The following is a 20,848-nucleotide window of genomic DNA, read 5'->3' as shown; positions in this document are numbered from 1 at the left end:
GTGGCGTAGCGGTTAGCGCTTTCGCCTCGCAGCAAGAGGATCCCGGGTTCGATCCCGGACTGTGGCACCGGGAGAAAATCTGGGAACAAATCCTTCTGCGTAGAGTTTGCAAGTTCTCTCCCCGCTTGTTAAAAGGAGTTTTCCTCCGCGGTCTAACCCGGTTTCTCCTTTCCATCAAAACTTGCAGAGGTTAACGGTAATAGTTAGTATAGGGCGCTGTAGGTAAGCTGTGGCATAGAGGCTAGCCACCACCCCTCTATGCATTGTAAAGGGACCCACCTGTAAACAAGCCACAGGCTTAGTGTGGATATCCCTTCATAGACAAAAGCTTAGATTATTATTTAACCAAAACGTCATAACTCGAAAACTATAATTTTTGGTATACTCTAGTTTTTCAACTTCATCATTTAGACAAAAAGTCATAACTTAACTAATGTTAACTTGACTAGATTAAAACGAATGAAGCTATGCAAGATCACACGGAAAAGTAAATTTTAATACAGAGATAACTTCACTATGCCGAAAGAAAAAGATAAAACTTCCACAAAAAGAAAAAAACTATGTGAATCAGATGATGATGACAATGAAATTTCAACATCAAAACAGAAACAATCAAATGACAAGAATCGTTTGTACTGTATTTGCAGACAGCGGAATGATCCATCTAAAGCTATGATCCAATGAGAAACTTGTTTAGAATGGTATCACTTTACATGTATTGGGTTAGAAGAAAAGAACATTGAAAATATGGATGAATATTCTTGCAAAAAGTGTTTAGAAGTGTTGCGAACTAATCCTTCAATATCAGAACGAGGACTTTTGCGACTTTAAGGAAGGGTTACACCCTTGGAAGGCTGGTCTAAGAAAGTGATCCTTAGAAATATATCGGATGCAGTTGTGGTCAAATTCAGGAACCTCGCTTTTACATTTTTCACAATATACAAATTGACTCCCGTGACATTATGTTTTGGCCTTAAGTGAATGAAAAGTATACGAAGTTTCATCGGCTACGCATTTTGTTGTATAAATAAGGGTAGAGTTATACATCTATGCAAATCAATTGGGTGTGTTTAGCTCAAATCGCATCATTGATGACGAAATAATTGCTATCTCCCAAACTTAAATCAGCTCACTGCAAGCGAAGCTGGCTACTAGAACCAAGGCTATTCGATGCGAACAAACATTTTAGATAAAATCATTTAACAGAAACTATCTTTTTAACTCGTTAAAGTGAAGCTTTTGGCTTTAGACGTAATGAAATGTTAAAAATCCAAGAGGGGAAAACCGTTTGTAGGGGTCAACCATATTTATTTCCCCTTTCAATTATTTTTACGAAAGTATATTTGTTTTTTCGAATTATTAGAACCTATGTAAAAAATATGAATACTACCGATTCTCTTTACGTATCAATCGATTACCAACATATCGTAAGATAATAAATAAATATTTAAAGTAGGAGGAGCAAATTGAAAATTATAACAAATCGTCACGAGTGACGTTTCTAGTCTGGAGAAATGACGCTCGCGCTCAGAATCGTAAGGTCATGGATCAAGAATGCGCCTGAGGAAATTTGTTTGATAGCTTGAAAACAAGTTTCCTCACGCGCAGTCTTTCTTCATGGCTTAACAATAAATCAAGAGTCTCACGTCACGTTAAAAATCGTGGCACGCATGCTTGAAAATCCGGAAGTAGCGTCATAACATGACGACGGTTTCTTATTTTTGAACAAGTTCGGCAGACCAAATACATTTTATAATCACCTAATGGTTTCCAGCTAGTTTAATTAAATTTCAAGAGTATCGCAATAAAAAGCTCTCTTATCAGAAATAATGAAACATGTATAAGTTCACATTTACAGCTAATGTTGTGATATCGTACGTGATATGCGTTTAGTATCCAAAGGTACAGTATCGTCAAAAGGCCATGAATGACGTCAGTCTTATACTTTGTTAAAAGAATGGAAATCGATACGTTTCCGTTGATTGACGATTGGGGCGCTATTATTGTCTCCTATTCTTCACCCTCCCACATGTTTAGCAACTACCGTCTATTTATGATTCTTTCGCAGGCTAGAGGAACAACATCATGTTTTAACCAACAGCCTGTTTATAAACGTATGGGGGAATAATCACCAGTTTGTGGCTGTTGGATGTGGCGCCATATTATGCGCAGGCAGGTAAAATCAGTTTACCCCGCAATCCTCCAAACGTCCTCTTATATTGCGACTACCTTAAAAAAATCCGTGAAGGTTATGATGACATAATCTCAAACATTTGTCAGGACATATTGTAATTGATTTCTACTACTAAAATGTATTAATGATTCTTTAAGCTGAATCGTACAACTAGCGATCTACATATATAATATAGGCTGCGTTCAGCAGAGCTCACCAAGCAAGACAGCGGATTTTGGGAAACTTTTATCGGTGAGCTTTGTCGTCATAATGACGTCATAGCTTGCTGAACGCTTTTTCTAAGTCATCGGTGTTTTAAAAATGACGGTAGTGCAATAAAGCGTTCAAGGTACCAAGGCTTAACAAAACTCGTATGAAAACCTATTTATAGAGATAAATAAGAACAACTTAATAATAAAAATTAGAAAAACTAACATATCTATTAAAATTCTCGCGTGATCAGCTAGTTTCACGGCAATTAAATAGGTAGTCCCACCAGAATCTGCAAGAGCTATTTGTAATAATTTCTCCATGTTTTTTCGCAAAGCTGAGAACTACGCGTTTTACGTCACGCGATCCAAAAACTGACTGTTTTCTTTGGTGGCCGCGCTGGCTCAGCGCTGAGAAGCATGACGTCAAAGTCCAAAAACAAAATCTGTTCAGTAGGACACAGCTAAAAGCGCTGACTCAGTGCTAAGTCCGCTGAGCTCTGCTGAACGCGGCCATAATAGGGATGAACTATGTTTATTGATGGGTTATTTCACGTGGTGTTCAAATATGATAATAGAACCACATTACTGTTCCACCGTCTTCTAAATTTAAGTAGGAAAAGGTAAGACAGTTCTAATAAAATATATTTACGTTGAATCTGCGTGAAATAAAATCTACCGAACAATTTAGCTCGCTGCAAACTTGGCCTTTAGGTGCACCAATCCGAGTATAAAACTTATTTTAAATTAACGCTCGCCATTCAAAATAGTTATGTTTCATAGCCCCCAATACACCCCCCAATTAAAACTTGAGAAGGTAATTCTGGACAGCGAAATGTCATTGAAAGATTTTTCAACTCAATATCTCCCACCATATTTGTTGTCTCCCGTAGAATCCCAATTTTGGGTGTCCCGTTACCGCAGTTGTCATGGACTTCCGCAAAAGTGAAACATGTCTGTATTTTTTTGATATGATGATAAACCCTTATAACCTTGTACCTTTATGGATATTTGCACTACAGCGTTATGACTGAGTATTAACAATTAGAGGTTTAGCCGTCGTTACTATTGTTTTCGATACAATGATTATTTAGTTAAATCATAATAATACAGCTATGAACGACCTGATTGTAGTTTAAGAACATCATTATGAGTAGGTAATATAAACAATCATGAAACTTCTGGGAGAGGCTTATGATCTTGTTCCATAAAATGAATATTTTGCCCCTTCGGAGACGGCATTCTTACAAAGGTTTTGAAGTTTCTATGATACGAAAACAAATATGTCTATGCAAAACGTGAATCTAAGAACTATACATATATATTAAAATTAATTATGAAATGTCTTTAAATTGTCAAAACTTACATAAGTTCAAAATGTTCGCAAAGCAAATCGCAATACTTATAAAGCGATTCATGGAAAAATATTTTTTAAATAAACTTAGGGAATATTTATGGATTGTTCGTTTCCGTGATAATGAGTAAACCAGAGAACCTAGTGTAACCCTCCGTAGAAATTAACTAAGGGAGAATCTCCCGAGGGCCATAAAAATGAATAAAGACAACTTACTTTAAATATCCCTAATTAGAAGAAATCTTCTATATTCTTTATTAATGATTTAAAGGGATAAACCCGACTTAACTCGTACACTTCACGGTTTTTGACTGACAAATAAAAATCAAAACTGATCTCTTTGAGAAGCGACTAACTACTAAATTGAGATCATCGAAAAAATCACTAAAGTAAAGTAGGGAAGAGGAGCATGTAACATGGAGGTATAATACCCTGCCAGACCAAAGGAGTAGAAACTCCAGGAATCTGGCAGCCATGCTACACCAGGTAACCCAAAACTTATGCAGAAGCCATCGAGAATTTGCCCATAACTGAGCCCAAGTAGAGAAAATATATATAAATTATATCAATTAAGGTTAATCCAAAATTCGAAAATAGCCCTCTTTGTTTCTATATCTCCATATAGGATGTACCCACCAACGACGTTCCATTCTATTTTTGTTATATATATCGAATGTTTTTCAAAAGCAATAGTTTATTTTTAACCAGAAGCAAACTAACGACAGTCGACACCATTTTAGTTGTTTACTTCCGACTGAAAGGCAACTCTGCAATCTAGGCTCATGCTACCGCCCAGCTCGTATGTAAACGAAGGAGCGGGTGGAGCAGCGGGAACAAACGCTTTTGTCAGACGCGATTATTTAAGGAGCGAGAAAAAGATTCGACTTTCAACTTCTACTCTCCGCTTTATGCTTAATTCTCGCACACATGTAAACGAGCCTTAAGGGGCCGGATAGTTTATCGTCCCAGTCTAGGCCTTCTTGCCAAAGCTCTTGAAATATGATCTTTATGCGAACCGTGAATGGTGTTAGGAATCCTGAAGGATCAAATATTTTTGCCGATGCCTTTAGCACGCTTCTCTTCGTGTTTGGTAATTCGCTGATAGAGCTCAAAAGCTATTCCGACTCGAACCAAAATAAATCGGTGGAAGGTTCCCAAGTGAGGCCTAAAATCTTCATTGTAGTTTTTTCAGAGAAACTAATTTTCTCATTCGAACAGGCCACTTCAAAGCCCTTTTCTTCCCATAGCTCCCTTAGTGGGTGGGAGTTTGTCTGCCATTTGCGTAGACGGAATCCCCCCGCTGACATGATATCTCACGAATTAGAGCTCAGTTCATACGCTTCTTCTTCGGTTTTTGCCCCCGTTATCAAGTCATCAACAAACCTGTCGTTTTCCAACGATTCCTTCGCTTTAGGGTACAATTCGGTATATTTCTCTGTGTGGAAACGCATCGTTCCATTTAGAAGAAAAGGACTAGAGGTGACGCCGAAAATGACCCTCGTGAACCGGTATTTCTTTATCTTCAGACTTTCTCCCGCTTGAGGGTGTGTCCCGTCAATCCAAAGAAATCGTACCGAATCCCGATCGCTTTCGTCAAGCCCAATTTGTAAGAATGCCTTTTCGACATCCGCTACCACAGCAATGTTATGAGAGCAAAACTTGATTAATACATTTAATATGTCTGGTGTTAGATGTGGTCCAGGATGTAAACAATCATTTAGAGTGGGCTTCCCCGCTTCGTGAGCAGACCCATCGAAAACAATTCTAGTTCTAGTCGTGAGTCTCTCATTATCAATTACGGCCATGTGGGGTAAATAATACAACCCTTCGGGCATTTCTTCGTTTCCTTCCCCCACTGGAACCTCTTCTATTATTCCTTTGCTCTAAAGCTTCGTCCACATTGAACTCGCGTTCGCGTGTTCGCGTCTTCGTCTATTTGCATCTTCGCAACAGATCACGAAAAACATTTGCACTTCTGTTCTGATACACGCAAAAAAAATTGCTTTTCCCATTCTGAGAGCCAATAAAGTTTGAGCAATCATTGCGCCATCTGCCCTTCTCCATCGACGTTGTCCAAAGAAAAAACGAAACTAATCGCCCATGGGGACCGTCCATAAACTACGTCACACTCTTATGGGGGGAGGGGGTTTCTAAATTTGTGACGGTCCGTGACAAGGGGGAGGGAGGGGGTTCTTCGATGCGTGACGTCACATTTAGCATTGATTTTGTTACGAAGTCAGTAAGAGGCAGGTTGGCTCTCTTATGTTATGGAAGAAGAAAGACAACATTCCATAGTCCACCGTTACAATAATTTACCAAAATTGTTATTCCATCATCGCTTAAACAGTAGAAAATTATGCAATTATCAACTATTTACACTTTTATATAGCCAATTTAAATAGCGCATTTAAAATAAACTGCGTAATCTCTCTTATGTCTTTGTTTATTTGCCCCTATTATTTGTGAGGATGAGTCAAATTCCCCTGCCGATTGAAATGGTTTCGATTCTTTGGCAAATTTTCTAAATCTCAAGCTCGATTAGACTGTTTTCGGTGACAGTGTCGAAAACTAAAAAGTGTGCCCCTTTAACTAAGCTTTATGGAACTTTTTTGAAGCTTATAGAAAGCACATCCAGACATTAAAATTCTAAAGGTCAATCAGAGGGAAAAAGCTTAAAACGGAAGAGAACTTGAATTTTCAGCCGAGCAAAATATTTCTGAGAGGGCGGCATATCACTCAAGAAATTAATCAAATTTAATTTGTAAATTAAGACAAATCATAGTGCGGAGGGGGGGGGTTAAAGAAATGTGACGTAGTTTTTAGGGGAGGGGTCTGAGAAAAGCGTGACGAAGCGTGATCTGGGGGGACGGGGGGTCAGAAAATGCTTTTTTTCGCGTGACGCAGTTTATGGACGGTCCCCTGCCTTCCTCTCGTCTGTGATTGGTGCTTTTCTTGCGAAGGCGCGAAATTCTTGGCTTAGTCGCAAGAAACTTGCATCTTCGCGATATGAGGACATAAAGTAGCGAAAACCCAATGTGGACAGTAGCGCGATCTTGCAAACAAGCAAGCGATGATACGAACTCGCAAAATGTGTCAGTCTGGACAGGCCTTTATATTCTGTTAAAATTCGATCGTATTCTTCATATAGAACTTGGTCCTTCTGTAGGCGTTTAACCAAACCAATTAATCTTCTTCTCGAATTAAGGTAATTATTTGATAGAGCCGACTTTTGAGTTTTCCATGGTAAATGTACCTTGTACATTTTTCCGTCAAATTGAATGTTCTTCTTAAATTATTTGACAACTACTTGGTCAGCCTCTGATAGGACTTCTGAGCCTTCATCTTTTATACCAAGGGATTCGAGTTCCCAGAAAAGCCGTAAATGCTTTGATATCAGATCAGCATCTTCAATGGTAGTCACCATTACGGAGTTTACGCATATTGTTGATGCTCTCACCGTTGGGGTTGAGTAAACACTGTCGGTAGGCCCGTTGAGTACCCATCCAAAAATCGTTTCTATGGCCGCTAGTGATTCGCTTAATCTTTCATACCGACAGTTAATTATTTTCCAATAGAAATCCAATCCAATAAGCACTGCTATTTCGCTGTTTACTCCGCCCACTTGATCAATGTGGTCCGCTAACGGAAAACTTTTCTTCGCCATGATTTTATAAATTTCTTCTCCGAGGGCTCTGAATTCTGCCGAATTTATAATGGGTGTTTCAAGCGCGTCTACCTCTATGTAGTTGTTATTGACCAAACTCTTCAACCTAATTTTGACCTTTCGGTACCTCATTAGTTTAGGAGGCTCTCCAAGTCCATGCACTTGAATATCTTCTACCCCCATGACCGGAAGTTTGAGCTTCTTAGAAATTTCTTCTTTAACAAAAGTGCGCTGGCTCCCATCATCTAACATCAGCTTTACATTACAGCTGCCTCCTTCCCCCTCCGCTCTAACGGTTGCCGTATTTAATAAGACTGTTTGTCCTACCTTGGGTTCGACCATTTTCACCATGTTGACAGCTTGCTGTACTTGAGTGTTATCTGTTTCATCTTTCTCATTGTGGTTCTCCTTCGTGGTTATCTCCTTTTCGCAAACGGCGGCATAATGTTTCCCGCCTTAATTGTTACACTTGAATAGTGGGTTGCAATATTTAGCAAGATGTTTACCGTAAACGCATTTGTAGCATTGATCCTTGGTTTTGAGAATTTGCTTTCTTTCCTCAACTCTTCGTACAGTCTTGCATTGTTCCGCCTTATGACCTGACTTTCCATAAAATAGACAAGATGAATCCGCGCCGGTTGTCAACATTGAAGCCGATGATGTCCTATGCCCGTTAGACTGCTGTCTGTCCGTTTTAATCCGATTCCCGCCGTTAGCCGTCATGTTATTGTAATAGCCTTTCGAAGGCTTCGAGGTGAATTCTTATTCCTAATGTTTTTTCTTAAAGTTCATTGCTCGCTCGCGGCATCTAAGTTCCTTTCGCAAAAATTGAAGCAATAACTCTATCTCGAGTTCTCCGTCTTCTTCACCACTCCGAAAAAAGTCTAGGGTGATATCGTGCGGGAACTTGTTTAATAAATTATGACATAAATACGAGCCATATTTATCCGAATCTCCCACGCCACTTCTCCAGAGTGTTTGTAAACTCTTAATTTCAACTTCGCACGAGTCCACAAATCTTCGCAGAGCGTTAACGTCAAACCCTTTACTTCCTGGCGTAATGTTGATTAATCTGTTAATATTTTCAGTCTCTAGTACTTGTTTTTTGACAAATCGTCTCTTCAAGTTGTCTACAGCCCCGTAATAGTTATCTTCGTTGAGCGAAAGACCTCTTACAGAGTTTAAAGCCGTGGCGGTTAGATAACTTTTCAAATACACGAACTTGTTAACGGGGTTTAGAGTACAGTTACTGTACCGCGACGTCAAACTGAGACCAAAATCTTCCCACTCACTACGAGTTCCATCAAATTTCGCTATTTCCAATCGAGGTAAATTATTAATTGCCGGTACCTGAATAACAGTCGGTGCAGATACATTCTGTGAGTTTTGAGTCGAAGCTAGATTCGTATTTCTCCCGCCGTTTCCTCCCGATGATATTGACACCGTTTCCGTCGCGTTGACCTTCTTTACAGCATGCGCTACGAGAGTTCTGTACGATCACTTCATCCAAATATTTCTCGACTTCTTCGATTTCCTCTTCTTGCCGTTTAATTCAATTAACACGTCTTCTTTGTTCTAAAGTTGAGTCATGTACGCTTCTATGAGAACGAAGTTCGGTTCATTCCGCGCTATCTCTTCTTCTATTCTATTCACTCATCTTGTGACTTGTGCTCGATAGGTTTTACTCCTCCTAATATTCTGATGAAGCTCGTTTTCATCCCGATCACCTTCTTCGCCCGCTATAATATTATCCTTTCGTTCGCCGCCTTGATCGCGTCTTCTTCTTATTAAAACCTCTAACTCGCAATTATACTTTATAAGCTAAATGTCCCGGGTTTCGGCTCCATGTTATTAATCGAGACAAAAAGGATACCTTCTTTTACATTTAACGAAAATGTGAATTTAATTTCCAAAACAAATAACAAATACAAAATGTGGAATTCGCTAAGAATAACTCGATCTGAACAATTCAAAGTCAGTCGATCTTCTGACTTTCTTTCTTGAGTAAAGATAGTCCCCAAAGTTAAGGGGTTTCGTTTTATTATAGAAGAGCAAGGGAGAGTTTTCTCCGCTCTCCCAAAATACAGGGTGGCCCTTATTAGGGCTCGCTAAAAGCCAACCCGAGCACTATAGTTTTATTGCCCCTGCCGTTCCTTCGTGACAATTTGGAAGCCAAGAAGACTCTCTCTTTCGGTAAGTTAAAAGGGATAGAACTTCTGGTATTGTTAAATTTTATCTTAAACTTTGGGGAAAATATGTTCCTTCTTTGTTCGGAAGAGTTTAAAAATATTCTTTAAATTGTATAAATGAAAAATATATAGTTCAAAAATAATTAGGATTTCCTAGAATCCCAACAACGTTTTTAGGGATCAACATTGAAAATTTGAAATATTCTACTCACTTTCTAAAAAGAGAAAGCTAACTTTGACATAAATCGAAAGGAAAATGTAAATATTTAACAGTGGATGCCAAACAAGGGTGTTGCGCGAATTTATAAATTTAATTTCGTTAATTGAAATGCTACATTTCTATTGTCGCATCTATTAAGAAAAGATTGCACTGCTATATCCCTCTCCGTGCTTTACAATTTCTTGGTCATAACTCAGTCTTCATTTGAAACGTCGCCACCCCTTTCTACATTGTTGGCGCTACTTGTACACCGGTTACGTATTACGCGTAATCATATTAGCACGCTTAAAGACCATTTCGGAAAACACACAGGGGCGAGGCCACGTTTGGGGTATTCTCCCTCACACCAAGGGTCACAGCCAGACAGTGCCAAAGTTCACTACAGGCAGGAGGCTAGTCAACTCGCACTGCCTATAGCGGTGCTTGTAGACGAGAGAGAGAAGACCCCAATGGCGGCATCACCCTTGTGTTTTAGTTTCTCTGTACGTAATTTCTAAAATGGTCTACTCACTTACAAATGTGCACAGATTACACCGAGTGATCGGCCCTTCAGGCGCAATCGAGTGTCAAGCCACAACCATAATCATTCATGTACACGAATGTTTTATAGTTTTAGGTTATTAAGGTTGGCGGGCAAGTCCGGAGAGTCATGCACCGTATGCTAATGTGAAAAGGTTTCAAACTATATGGTATTATTGGCCGAGTGTGTTGCGACGGCTCAGATGACCCATACACTTTAACTACTGGTGATTTAAAATTTTTCTATTGGGAAAATAGAGGAAGGGGGTCGGAGTTGAGTGTGACCTTCTTCGCATAACTGGTAATGAATAATGTGTATACCCATATTATTTCCGCATGAAATGAATATAACAAGTCATTGGTGTTTATTTTTATGTAATCTTTACCCTTACCTTTGGTTGTATCAGAAGTAAGATAAGGGACTAGAAGCAAAAATGTATAATATGTGAAATATTATATATTTTTGATAGAAGTATTGAGGTAACCAAACTCTTCACTTGGCGATGGGAGCGGCATAAAATCGTCAAATTTGTTCACTAGTGCTAGGCTCTATTACCAATGCTAGATCACTTTACTTCTAGTCCCTTATCTTACTTCTGGTTATATTTATACCGATATCATATTTTTCCTGTGCTACAGAGAGCCACCTCCTAAAAGAAACCAAACAGGATAAACATTTTTGTGCGACGGTGGTGGGCCAATCATTGGTAATAATTGCCTTTTCGATGGTGAGTTTGTCTCGTAAAGGTCAATAATCCAAGTATCTCAGCGTTCACGCTCGAACATGGCGATTGAAATATATCGCCTCGGGTGAATGGTTCTCTCAAAGACTAAGCCATGCATGTCTAAGTACATGCCGAAATATGGTGAAACCGCCAATGGCTCCTTAAATCAGTTATGGTTTCTTAGATCGTACTTTTTTACTTGGATAACTGTGGTAATTCAAGAGCTAATACATGCAGTAGAGCCCCGACCTTATTGAAGGGGCGCTTTTATAAGACGAAGACCAATCGGGCTTCGGCCCGCTTACCGTGGCGACTCTGGGACCCTATTCTCTAAGGTACTTTTGGAGGAATTTCGATCCGAATGAAAATAAAACGTATTCTGTAAGCACCTTATCCTAATCATACGGTGATAACCTCTCCGAATCATTCGGCGGCCGTAAGAGACGGCCGAATCGGGCATTCGGAGTTTTTACCGCCCCTCTTCCCTCCATCAATCTTAGATTCACGGAACTTTCGCCGGAGTTTTCTAGTATTTTTCCCCGTACATTTTTGCTGGCACCTTGGCTGCGGTTCATATTTTTATTTAGTATGGCTGCTTTGTTTTTTCAACTCAAGCTAAATCGTTTGCGATTTGAACATGGTAATCGCATTGCCCGTCGCGATTTACGAGTTCAAAGGGATTTTCGAGTCTTAAAATCAAGCGTGGGCAAAATTTAAAGCGGGAAATGGCTTTAGGCCTTGGCGGGCCTTGGCGAAATCTACAAGGTAGATCGACGGCTTTTTGGTAGATTTAAAGGTAAAAAAGTCGTTGAATTTATCCTACATTTAAGGGATAATTTCGCGAGATCCAGTTACTTAATACAGATTTAATTGTTCATTTTAATATTTTTTCTACCGGGGCTTGTAAGTTAGAGCCACCTATTTTTGACCAATTGCATCAATTATTAATAATTGCTATATTAAACTTGGCTATCTCGTTTAGCATCTATTTAAATTATCAAATTTTGATAGGTGTGTAACCATTGATAGAGGGCTAATGATCTACATTAATGAATTCATCATAATCTCACGAGATCCATACAATTGGATTATAATTTGCGATTAATTAACGTTGGTATTCTAGGTTCTCATTGCCTCATATTTAACCCTACTAAAACTTGGGCTAAGTTTCATTCAAAATTCTACGTATATTAACTGTTGTTTAGCGTGTTCTTTAATACCCATTTTAAAAGAATATTATGAAGCAATTAAAGAATAAATAATTCTTTTAATCAAAAATAAATAATTCTTTTAATCAAAAATAAATAAATAAATAAAAAAGGAAAAAAGCACTTATTTGTACCTTAAAAAAAGAAATCGAAAAAGAGAAAATTTGCTTTGTATTGAATATGTTCCCAATACAACGACCATTTCCCAAAATTTCCACTCCTTGGGAAAAACCAAAGTTTCCATCCCTTTGAAAGCGCGCCAAATAAAATTGTCCAATAAAGAAAAAGTGGGCGGCAAAAAGTACCACGTGGCTTAAGAGGAAGTGACGTCCATTTGGATTGAGAGAAAATTTCCGAATGACGATAAGGATTGGGGTTAGAGAATACGGATTGTTCGGTCCACTCCGAATGAGCCCGATCCGAAACATAAGGATTCGGAGTAATCCGAATGATTTTCGATTTTTAGAGAATAGCCTCCCTTGATAACTTTGGGCAAATCGCACGATCTCGTATCGGCGATGTTTCTTTCAAGTGTCTGCCTTATCAACTTTCGATGGTAGGCTACGCGCCTACCATGGTCGTAACGGGCAACGGGGAATCAGGATTCGATATTAAAGTTGTTGCGGTTAAAAAGCTCGTAGTTGAACCTCAGTTCCAGACAGGCGGTCCGCTCCGGTGGTTACTGCCTGGCCTGAACATCCTGTCGGTTTTCCTTCGGTGCTCTTCATTGAGTGTCGTAGGTGCCCGACACGTTTACATTGAAAAAATTGGAGTGCTCAAAGCAGGCGTCCCGCCCGAATAATGGTGCATGGAATAATGAAAGAGGACTTCGATTTCTATTGTCTTGGTTTTCGGAACACGAGGTAATGATTAAAAGGGACAGACGGGGGCATTCGTATTGCGACGCTAGAGGTGAAATTCTTGGACCGTCGCAAGACGAACTACAGCGAAAGCATTTGCCAAGAATGTTTTCATTAATCAAGAACGAAAGTTAGAGGTTCGAATGCGATCAGATACCGCCCTAGTTCTAACCATAAACTATGCCAACCACTGATCCGCCTGAGTTACTCAATTGACTCGGCGGGCAGCTTCCGGGAAACCAAAGTTTGTGTTTTCCGGGGCAAGTATGGTTGCAAAGCTGAAACTTAAAGGGATTGACGGAAGGGCACCACCAGAAGTGGAGTCTGCGGCTTAATATGACTCAACACGGGAAAACTTAACTGGTCCGGACACCGGAAGGATTGACAGATTAAGAGCTCTTTCTTGATTCGGTGGGTGGTGGTGCATGGCCGTTCTTAGTTGGTGTAGCGATTTGTCTGGTTAATTCCGATAACGAACGGGACTCTAGCCTACTAAATGGGCGACCCAATTGTGTCGGTCTTCCTTCTTAGAAGGACAAGCGGCGTTTAGCCGCACGAAACAGAGTAATAACAGGTCTGTGTTGCCCTTAGATGTCCGGGGCCGCACGCGCGCTACACTGAAAGAAGCAGCGTGTGTTTACCTCTGTCCGGCAGGACAGGGTAACCCGACGAACCTCCTTCGTGATAGGGATAGGGGCTTGTAATTGTCCCCCTTGAACGACGAATTCCCAGTAAGCGCGAGTCATTAGCTCGTGTTGATTACGTCCCTGCCCTTTGTACCACCGCCCGTCGCTACTACCGATTGAATGATTTAGTGAGGTCTTCGGACTGGTGCTCGGAGCGGCTTTCGGGTCGCACCGACGTACCGGAAAGATGACCAAACTTGATCATTTAGAGGAAGTAAAAGTCGTAACAAGGTTTCCGTAGGTGAACCTGCGGATGGATCATTATCGAAAAATTGCGGTTCCGAAAAGGTTTAACCGGCGCCATTGTTTATTAAAACGAGTTACTCAGCGAAAAAACTTTTCAAATTTTTTTAAATCTTCTTAGGAAGAAGAGTTTCGCTGCCATAAAGAACGTTTCGTCGCGTTCTTTACCCGAAACCCCTACCGGCAAGGGTTCGACGGTAAATCCGTTGACGACCTACCGACGATGCGATTTCGTTCGCGACATAGCAGTGCCTTCACGACACGAGAGGCGCCGTAAACCTTTCTTACGGCGTCGACGAGTGATTAATGGGTGTACAGACCGAAGTTTAGATTCACCCTCTTTGTGCTCCCTTCAAAAGTCCCTGCGCTGGATTTGTCGCGTCGTGATTGCCGTCACGGGTAGAAATCCCTCTCCGGTGGAATCAAGAAAATCTCGGCGGACCAGACTGCTCGAGTGTGGAATCTTTCGTGTCTGAGCGCATGGAAGATAGAGGGCTCGAGGAATCGAGAAACAGAAGCGAAGAAAACCGTTCCTGAAAGGGTTCGGCTTCTCGTTTTAACGTCGATAAAGTTGGAACCGTCCGCTTTAAGCGGCGGTTCTACGACGCCTTTAACCCGGCTCGTCGGTCCTTAATCGGGCCGGTCGTAGCGCGGGACTGGCGTCAACTGACGGCAACGTTATTCGTTGTTACCGTCATGCATGTCTAAGTACATGCCGAAATAAGGTGAAACCGCGAAAGGCTCATTAAATCAGTTATGGTTTCTTAGATTGTACTTTTTTACTTGGATAACTGTGGTAATTCTAGAGCTAATACATGCAGCAGAGCCCTGACCTTAGAGAAGGGGCGCTTTTATTAGACCAAGACCAATCGGGCTTCGGCCCGCTTACCATGGTGACTCTGGATAACTTTGGGCAAATCGCACGATCTCGTATCGGCGATGTTTCTTTCAAGTGTCTGCCTTATCAACTTTCGATGGTAGGCTACGCGCCTACCATGGTCGTAACAGGTAACGGAGAAACAGGGTTCACTTCCGGAGAGGGAGCTTGAGAAACGGCTACCACATCCAAGGAAGGCAGCAGGCGCGCAAATTACCCACTCCCGGCACTGGGAGGTAGTTACGAAAGATAACAATACGGGACTCTTTTGAGGCCCCGTAATTGGAATGAGGACACTCTAATTCCTTTAACGAGGATCCATTGGAGGGCAAGTCTGGTGTCAGCAGCCGCGGTAATTCCAGCTCCAATAGTGTATATGAAAGTTGTTGCGGTTAAAAAGCTCGAAGTTGAATCTCAGTTCCAGACAGGCGGTCCGCTCCGGTGGTTACTGCCTGGCCTGAACATCCTGTCGGTTTTCCTTCGTTGCACTTCATTAAGTGTCGTAGGTGCCCGACACGTTTACTTTGAAAAAATTGGAGTTGTAGATCTAGAAATAGGTTACTCAAAAACATATATTAAGCAACATTTGCACTCATTCTTTCGGGAAAGATGGCAGTCCGACTGGATAAATTCGGATAAGGGAAGAATAACATTCTATTTTAGAAGTAGGGCAAGTGAAAGCTCGCCCGTACCCGAACATTTTATGAGCCAGATCCTGAGTGGCCATGGCCAGTTCGCGGCGTACAAGGAGGATAATGTCTGCTTCTGTGATCGGGCAGAAGCAGACGCCATGCATTATTTATTTGACTGTCCTCATTGTGCGCTCTCATAGCCATATAGCCGCTGTTTCTTTCGCTGGACCCGTTGATGAGTTCGGCCATCAACAGAAGTTTAACTCCCCTGTATGTAAACTAATTTTCCCAAAAAATGTAAAATCCCACCCATTAGATTATTAAGGGTTAAATAAGTATGTTAGAAACTGTAAGACCTTAGGTTTTATTGCTTTTAAGTTCATTGCTTTTAAGTTTATTGCTATTTAGTTATCGCTTTCAAGTTTATTGCTATTAAGTTTATCGCTTTTAAATTCCTCCCTTTAAGTTTTATCGCTTTTAATTTATTTTAGCTTCATTAGTTTAAGTTTTATCGGAAATTTTATCTTAGTTTTAAGTTTATGAATTTATATTATTTTCGCCCTTTAGGTCTTGTTACTTAACGGGTTATATTATATTTGCTATGCGTGTTGCTAGCCGGCCCGTTTGCCGTGGGTGGCGTCCTGTGGCGCACTTCAGAAGTTAGACCTGAAATTTTAAATGAATATATTAATATACCTGATAGTCCGGGTTTAGGATAGAAATGCCATTCTCAAGAGCAGGCTAGCGAAGGTTTTGAACTAGTCACGAGACGCAAGCGCAAAAATAAAGAGTCTAACCTTAGTACTCCGATTACCTCTAGAACTAAGGCAGGAGGAATGGCAAATAGCAATAATAAAAGGGATAATTTCGAAAGCACTAGAAATAATGATGGGGCTAATAATAGTAATAGAAATAAGGAAAATTCAAATAAAAAAGGTAATAAGGAAAATTCAAATAAAAAAGGTAATAAGGAAAATTCAAATAAAAAAGGTAATAAGGAAAAACATAATATTAACAAGGGTTTAAAGTTCAACACTAACAATAACAATGGGAATATAAAGCCGAAGGGAAACACAAAATTAGAGGACTTTACCCTGATAGTTTACCCGAATAATGCGTTAGGTAGCTCTACTAAGGAGGGGGGAGAGGGCCCTGTTAATGCAGCGAGTAACACTACCGAGGGGAATATGTCACCCGTAGATACAGTTAGTACTAATAACAAGGGAAACGAGCCACCGATTGATACAATGACCTCGATTGAGGTTATTAAGTTATTGAAAGAAAATATTAATCCGGGTAGTCTAGGAATTAGCATAAAAAGTTTTAGACCGGGAAAGAGAGATGGGGTCATCCTCCATTTTGAATTCCTTAGTGATCTGGAAAAGTTTAAGTCCAGTTTAGAGAATTCGGAGGTTCTTGCCAGCAAGTTAATAGCTTATTGCTCCAGTAAATTCAGCCCTAAGATTATCATTAAGGATGTTAGCAACGAGGTACTGGTTAAGGACCTAATCGAGGCAATTGTCAGTCAGAGTAAAGGTAATATTGGTTCCCGTGTTTAACTTCGTTTCACGTAACCTTAATACCAATTTTGTGTTAGAGGTAGAGCCGTCTAAATTTAAGAGTCTGATCGACATGGGTAAAGTTAAGCTCGGTTGGGAGATCGCGTTAGTAAAAGAATTTTCTAGGATTCCACGATGTTATACGTGTTGTGGCATAGGTCACACCTCTAAGAAGTGTAGTAGCACGCAATGTGGGGGACTACATAAATTCGATGTATGTAAATCAGAGGGTAGAAATTGCAAGAATTGTTGTGATAATAACGCGACTCGGAAAACTGAATATCGAACGAATCATGGGGCCCTCGATAGCCATTGTCCGAGCTATATGTTTGCGTTGAATTATAATAAAGCTCGCGTTAACTATGGTTAGGTGTAATTTCCCTCTCTATATTCGACCAATTAACAATATAGGTATGGTGCCCCTTAGGATAATTCAGATTAACTTAAATGATTCAAAGGCTGCGACCGCTCAGCTGAGACAGCAAATTCTTGCTCAGTCAATTGATTTAGTGTATGTGCAGGAACCATATCTTTTAGATGGCAAGCTCGGGGGTCTCTCTTTAAGTACCCGGGTTATATCTGCTTTTGGTAGGCCAAAAGCTGCGATTCTGTGCATTAACCCAGAAATAGATGTTATTGCGTTAAGGTTAATGGAGTTGTATGTGGTAGTTAATTTAAAATTCCAGGGAAAAGAATTCGTTATGGTTTCTTTGTATGCTCCCTCCTCGCAAGATATTACTCCAATCCTGGCAGATTTAAATTCCTACTTACTTTCCTTAAGTCATCCCAATGTATTAATTTACTCCCCCTCTTTCCACCCTCTTTGATCAGAATCAGCAAGAGCTATTTGTAACAATACCTCCATGTTTTTACCGCCAAGCTGAGAACTACGCTAGCTCAGCGCTGAGCACCGTGACGCCAAAATTCAAAAACCAAATCCCCTTCTGTATGACACTGCTAACAGCGCTGAGCTCAACTGAAGGCGGCCTAGATTTTCACAATGATTGAATTGAATTGAAATATGATTTATTGTGCATTACAACAATACAAAGTAGTACCTTCTAGGTAGTGCACCGCTTAAATTAGTTTAGTACTGAATTAAATTAATCAAAAATGTCTTGATTAGAATAAAGACCTAAAAAGTATCGATAAGACTGAGGTTATCACTTGACTGAAGGATCAGATATTAATTTTTCTTTTTAATTGAAACTTAAAGGCATGCTCAAGAAAAAACAATGTTCCATTACCGTTTTCCGTTGAAATAAATTATTTTACTGGTAATCAATTTCAAAAATTTACTTATCTCGGCTTTTCGACCGCGAAAACATTGTATCATTACATTAATTACTTTAAGGAGAGTACGTGTATGGTTTTTGCGTTTTAAAAGGTTCCTAAAGACGTTACATCCCCATTCGTGACCGGCACGCTTCGCAGTGGAACATTTTAATAATTCTAAAACCAATGGCGCCAAATTCAATAGGGACAGTAAGATTTTTACTCGCGGTTTTTCAAAATGATGTAATATCAAGTGTACTTTAGTCAACCGTCGTATTGTTCTTTCTCATAGTTCAGGGCATGATCAGTGTTAATGCCCAATTTCTCTCTCTAGTTTCTAACAATGTTAGAGACTATTTCATATGGCACGGCTCAACGTTATATACATTTGTAAATTCTAAGTAGCTCAAAAGGAAAAAGAATCCAGTTTTCTTATATTTTGGTTTGAATTTTGTTCGTTCAAACCTTAATATATCATGAAAAATTCAAGTGAGGAGGCGGCACTACCTAGAAAGATTGATTTTGGCAGATAACAGCGAAAAAATTATGTTCTACACACACTGGGACTCTGTGAGAGTTTCAGGGCCGCAGGTCGCACATGATGAAATTTCAACTCCAGTTCACATCAATTCTCCCTGGTCGTACGAGTAGCGGGTTAAGCTATTGTTTGCTCAGGTCCTGTTAGTCTCGAAAGGGTTATATAGTGCTTGTGTGTCATGGCTAAACAGACCGCTATTACAGTTTTTTTTTATTGTTTTATAGCTGATTTTGACACGTTATCTCCCAAAAGTAATTAATGTAATGATAAAATGTTTTCGGGGAATGGAATTGTGGTCGAAAAGCCGAGATAAGTAAATTTTTGAAATTGATTACCTGTAAAACAAGTTATTTCAACGGAAAACGATAATGGAACGTTGTTTTTTTGTTAAGCATGCCTTTAAGTTTCAATTAAAAAGAAAAATTAATATCTGATCCTTCAGTCAAGTGATAACCTCAGTTTATCGATACTTTTTAGGTCTCGATTCTAATCAAGACATTTTTGATTAATATCTGTTCCTTCAGTCTTCATTTTAATTAAGAATGTTAAGAAACTGTTTTACATTTTCAAAATCTGCACTTAGCAGAAACATATATAAAGGGGACCATAACTTTAGTTCAATCAGACATTTATTTATAATGATACTTCAAAAAAAAACCGTAAATCCTTAAAAGTTTGCATTCTTATTGTAATTAACATAATATAATTTTTTACAATCATTTATTGAATCGCGAGGCGCCCCCCTAAAAATTCCAGAAATAGGACCAAATTGACAATTTTACAAAAATTTTAAAAATGCTGATTTATGTCCGTTTAACCTTTAGCTCAAAATTGTCATAAGCCCAATATGAAATTCGGATATCCTTAAAACTTCATAAAGACGATTCGAGATTGTCAATTTCAAACTTTTTTGCAGCATAAACTATCGTCTGTTTGATATTAAGCTTAAAACCTTAAACAAAATATAGTCAGGGCTACCCTACAAGTTCACAAAGATGATCCAAGATTGTTAATACGCCTAAAAAGTGCCATCTTCAAAATATGTAGCTGGGGAAAAGAGAGCGTGATCGAGTGGGCTATACTAGTGGTTGGAAGTCGCGGGGGTTGGGACTCCAGGCATAGCCGACTCCATCACGCATTCAAGTCGACAACGCAAAGCAACTCGCGCCAGCATGAGAAATAAGGCGGTGACACAAGGCAAATGACCAGTTTAAAAATTGCCTGGTCCAGTTCAAAAATTAAATCGGAGGGGGGTCAGTGGTCCACGAGACTACTAAGAAAGTTCAAGGGTAAACAGACTCCACACATTAAAATTCTAATATTTTAATTATCCACTTCTTTAGTTTAGCAGACGCCGTGCTCTGGTCAATGGTCACGGACCAGTTTATTTATTCCAAGTCAGGAAAGTCGCTCGCCTTATGTCCAGTTTAAAAAATCCTTATTTCCCGCCCTGACTCGCGCCATAGCGCTGCTAGTGCAATCAGCTTGCGACGTGATGCGCGTGATCGAGTAGGCTATGCTCCGTGAAAAAAGAATCTTCACTTCAGTTGGGAGTGGGTGGTCCACAAGACTACTAAGAAAATTGTAACCAGAGTCCAGGCATTAACTTTTAAATATATTAATTATCCACTTCTTTAGTATAGCAGACGACGTGCTCTGGTCAAAGGTCACGGACCAATTTATTCCAAATCAGGAGGGTCGCTGGCCTAATGTCCAGTTTAAAAAAATCCTTATTTCCCACCCTGACTCGTGCTATAGCGCAAGCAGCTTGCGACGTTTGCGCGTGATCGAGTGGACTATGTTCCGGGAAAAAGAAATATTCACTTCAGTTCAGCGTGGGAAATATGGCGGTGGCACAGAGCAAATGACCAGTTTAAAAATTTAATCGGAAGGGGGTCAGTGGTCCACGGGACCACT

The 20,848-nt window shown here is 39.9% G+C and overlaps 1 pseudogene; it reads left to right on the top strand.

Annotated features, from left to right (window-relative positions):
• Positions 1-12,831: 12,831 nt before the first annotated feature.
• LOC149662103 (small subunit ribosomal RNA) lies at positions 12,832-14,071 on the top strand (annotated as a pseudogene).
• Positions 14,072-20,848: the final 6,777 nt, after the last annotated feature.

Source organism: Phalangium opilio, unplaced genomic scaffold, assembly GCF_054372755.1.
Source record: "Phalangium opilio isolate 3A_F unplaced genomic scaffold, DU_Popi_V2 ptg000063l_1, whole genome shotgun sequence".
NCBI classification, from domain to species: domain Eukaryota; kingdom Metazoa; phylum Arthropoda; class Arachnida; order Opiliones; family Phalangiidae; genus Phalangium; species Phalangium opilio.
Note: the sequence above shows the minus strand (reverse complement) of the source record. Positions and strands in the feature narration are given on the sequence as shown.